The sequence below is a fragment of the Haemorhous mexicanus genome, chromosome 8, assembly GCF_027477595.1.
Source record: "Haemorhous mexicanus isolate bHaeMex1 chromosome 8, bHaeMex1.pri, whole genome shotgun sequence".
Taxonomy (NCBI): Eukaryota; Metazoa; Chordata; class Aves; order Passeriformes; family Fringillidae; genus Haemorhous; species Haemorhous mexicanus.
In genome coordinates, this window is record NC_082348.1 from 30,314,730 (window position 1) to 30,319,601 (window position 4,872).

The window sequence follows — 4,872 nt, forward strand, 5'->3', positions numbered from 1 at the left end:
TGGTGCCAAACCTCAAAGTGCACGTTGGCAGAAGCCAGCCTGCCACTGGCAGCACCTTAATGAGGGCACGGGGGATGATCTGTCCTGGACACCTCGAGGCAGTGCAATTTGGCTGCTGTCACAGGGGAAGGCACTAATGACACCAAGGCTTCACACCTCCTATCTGGCAGATTTGTGGTCCCTCGTTATCCCAAACCTCAGGAGATGTGCCCCAGGGATACCCAGACTCTTCCCCAGCGGGTATTGTCTCCTGTTGATCAATCCAGCACTTGGGGGTGGATCCACAAGGGCCATGGGGGAGCATTGCTAAGCCTGCCATCTCTTCCAGCCGTTATGTGGTTTGTGGAGGATGCTGTCAGGGCCGAGTGTGGATAGTCAGAGGCGCTCATTCCCACCTGGAGGCTGTTGGACAGGTCGTGCCAGCCTGCACCTGAGCTACCCGTCCCCTCTCACAGTCAGCACTCAACCTTGAAAATGTACCTTCCTCAAGCCTTGCTGCTGCAGCCACCAGCATTATTCCAATCCACAGCCTCCCTGTGCACAGCAGGCAGGCAGCATTCCTTCCTGAGTGCTTCACAGGCAAGTAGCAGATGGTGCCTGTCACTAAAAGCAAATAAAAGCTTTGGTGCCCTGATTTATCTGCACAAACACCACCTGAATTATCAAGGACAGGAGGCCCCCTTGGAAACGCCCTTCTTAGTGGATTTGCACTCCTTGATAACAAGCTCTAAGCACACGGAATTCACACTTTACCGGGTGAATATCACTAATGGCTTATTTAGGTTTGCACAGATGCATTTGAAACACAATTAAAGAAAAGAAAAAAGAGAGAAGCCAGATGGGTTTCATGGAGTTGTCACAAGGATAATTCCCAGACATGCCGAAAATGCTAAATATTAAGGAAAAAAAAATAAAGATGTGAAACTTGAAGCCTACACCTGAGCTTCCTGAAGTCAGTGGCAAAGCTCCTGTCCTCTCCCTGCTAGAAGAGACTGCAGGCATGCAATTAGAGATGGGAAACCCAGGGCCAAATTGCTTCCCTTTGCTCCCTGGGTATAAAACCAATTAACTCCCTTCTGCACAGCAGATGAGTAACAGAAAGCCAAATCTTCAAAGCTTCCCAGTGGCTGATGTTTGGGCTCACCCTTTTATATTCCCCATCCATCCTCCTAATGGGTCTCAGCACTGCCATCATGCCTGGCACCAGGGGAGAGGGGGGAACCTGTGGCCATCCATCTCCCCCTGCAAAAAGCAGCCCAGCTGTAAGGGAGCTCTGGGAGGTTTAGAGGTTTATTTAAACCAAGTCGGTGGAGATGGACCCCTGCCTGCACCGGGCACAGCTGGTCTCAGCTCTCCCTGGGAGTACTGTATCTTCCAGCAATTCCTCCTGGTGAGCACTGCAAGGTGTGGTACAGGGAATGCTCTGCCGGCCTGGAGGGGCACTGCTCATTAATTGGAACATCTTGGACTAGGGAAGCATGAATCTCAATCTGGTAATTTTTCACAGGAATAACATCAACATCAGGAGGGTGACCAACCCTTACTGCAAAATGTGGCTGTACTCAATTCCTGGACACCCCAAAAAGTGCCAAAAATAGCCCAGGAGACCCAGGGAGCACAGCAAGGATCTAACACTGCCCTGTGTGGTTTTTTTCTGGAAAACCTACAACGATGTAGCACTTCAGTACTGAACAGCCCTTTCTCCCTTTTTTCCCCTGGTTGTTTTTGTTCATTTTCTTTCATTTTGTTTTTGTTTGTTTTCAAGAGAACTGGGGGAGGAGGGAGAGAAAGGGGTAGAAAAAACATTGTGTGATTTGATTTGAATTGCACTGCACTTTCCCTGTGCTTTTTTTATGCTCGATGGGAATGATGCATGCAAGTCTGGGAAAAGAGCACATTTCACCAGCCTGAAAAATATTGCCTTGGGCTTAACCCAAATTTCCACTTTCAGTGGAAGTTGAATAACATTTTTTGAATAGCCAGAGTGGCAACCTGTGATACCCAGCATTCTAAGACAATAGATATTATATGGTAACTGAAGCCTCAGCAGTCTCAAATATTTTTAGGGTGTTGATGGCCATCAGCAGCCCTGTGCCTCATGCTCAGAAAGCAGCACTCAGCCCTTGCCAACCCTTGCAGCGCTTCCGAGTGGGAAGTGGCAAGGCAAGCAAGTCACTAGAGGGAGAATTTCTGTCTTCCAGGTCCATAAAGGATATGCAATATATAAGCAGAATCAAAATGAATCACAAAACCACATGGAAACTGCCTGATTTTCCCTATTATTCCTTACACATCAGCTCTAAATGATACACCCCAGAAGAGCTGCCGTTAAAATATTGTTGTTTATTCTGTTATTTCCATACGTGTCTTATTTATTTGGGATCAAGACAAATGCTACTTGCATGCCTACTCTGCTGGCATTAATCATCTCCTGCATCCCGGGGTGCAGGAGGTGGGAGGAACACGACAGCCATGTGTGTGGGCAGGCACAGATGTGGGTGTTTGCCTGTTGGAGCAGAGGTTTGGAGCAAGCCAGGGTGAACACTCAAATTCAGAGCCTTTCCAGGGTCTTGCACAACACTCCACGTTTATTTATCAAATTTTGGTTTAAACATTTTTTCATTGCAAATTTTATCTGTGATCAAGGGGCACATTGGTGGGATGTGGGATAAGATGAGGTATTTGCTTCCCTTTGGTGGAGGCTCACACCTCTGTGGCCTTTGAACACAGATTTTCAGCCTCGCCTCTCTGCTGCATCTTGGCGCTCAGCCGCGCTCCCCACCAGCCCTCGCTCTCTATTCAGAGCTGCTGAAAGCACCTTGGCTGTGCCTGAATGGGGGAACATTTGTTCGGCTGGCTCGGGCGCAGGGAGGGAGCTGCGTGTCGGGGAGTGACGCTGCTACAGCGGGCGGGAGCCTCGCCAATGGAGCCGCTCGCAGCGGGGATGCCAAGGCGCGGGCGCTGCTGGCTCCGCTCGCAGCAGGAGTCGCATCCATTCGGAGGAGCAAAGCCACACTTGCCGGGAAGCCCCGGGCCGTGAGAGCCACGGCATCGCTCTGTGGAGGGGAGGCAGCCCACAGACACCCGGCACAGGGGTGGGGGTTGCGGCTGTACCACCAGCTCTCTGCACCTCCCCAGCCGCTGACTCTTGAACCAACCTAAACCCTTTTTCAAACATTTATTTAGCTTGAGAAAATGGTCAATTTCACTTGGAATGTGGTCCTAGCCTATTTAATTAAAAATCAATTCAGCCCCTATCTAAACAAATGAAGGCAAAAGAAAGGCCAAGTCTAGTAAACCTGATTAGAGCAAGCCTGATCAAACACTCCCAAGTTAAACACCTCAGTCCATCTGTGCACAGCCACACTGAGAGTCAGTCCTTTAGGTCAAACCTCACTGGCAACATACACCGCTTGGGATATTAACAACATATTTGATATCTGAATGTCCCCTTTTATTTGCCTTGGAATTACAGAATCAATTAGGTTGAAAAAGACTTGCAGTCATTGAGTCTAACCATAAACCTAACGCTGCCACATCCACCGTGAAACCGTGTCCCTAAGTGCCACACACCTTTTTATTTCCCACCTGTTGCAGCATACATCACAGCTGAGACAGCCATGATGTACAGGGTAACACCTCACCACTTCAGAAGGCTTCAAACATCTGCCCTTACGGTTTTCTAGCCCAGCCTTTTATCCCCCCTCATGGCACCTGTGTGCCCTCTGTTCCCTGTGGTGGTTGCTCAGTGCCCCTGGGCACTCCATGGCTCATTGCTGTCAGTGCTGCTCACCTGCTGCTCACAGCTGTGCCCACTGGGGATGGGGCTGGGCCAGCCCCACTCCCAATCCCCACAAACTGTGTGCCTACACCCACCTACTTACAATAGCAAGGAAACCCATAACATCTCCTGTCAATGTGATTTGCGACCCAGCTCTGTCCACAATGAATTAAATGATTTTTCAGCTTGGACAGGAGAACAAATCCCTTTTTTGGGAGCCCTCTGCCATGAACAGAGCCTGAGCTGGCATTACAGGAGTGCTGATGTCCTGCTCACCTGAAGATCAGCACAGACAAATTTCATACAAACACCAAAGCAAAAGCCAGTGTCACCCACTTTTACCTTCTGCTACCAACTTCCAGTGACCACAAGGGAGGCTTTTTAATCTCACCAAAGCCTGAGGCGCTGTGGTAATATCCATCCTCTTACATTCTCCCTTCTCCATCCTTTCCAAGGGAAGTCCTCAGCACAGCAAAAAAGAAAACAAGTAAAAATGTAGTATATGCTTAAATATGCTTTCTGCCTTCTTTTTGGAAGAGAAATTTTAGTAAAGGCCCTGAGGGGGGAGCCCGAGGAGGGACAGGGTGCATCCCATCCTGCCCAGAGGAAGTGTAACAGAACAGTCCCTGTGGAACAGGGGTCAGCTGCTGCACCAGGACCACTTCGATTTCAGCTGGGGAGCAAAGTGTAAAAAAAACCAAAAAACCAAGAAGTAAAAAGTGAGTGTATTTTGGTTCCTTTCACCAAGGACCAAGACCGTGGTGTGGGAAGAGCAAAGGGGAATTCAAGGTGATCTGCAGAGCAAAAAGGATCTCATACCTTTTCTTCCTTCTTTGAAATACATAAAAAAGTAACTTTAGAAGATAATTCTTCTGTCTTCTCTTAACAATGGAAAGAAAAATACAATCTTGGCATTTTTGCCCTCAACTACAAAGACTGTGAATTTATTTTTGGAGAAAGCAAAATGGCATCTCAGAACCTAACACATTCAAGACACTGAGTGCTCCAAAAATAAAGCTGAGCATCACAAGGCAGACAGCCCTGTCAGCAGGCTCTGAGCGGGGATCGCCTGCCCCTGTCAGAGCAGATTT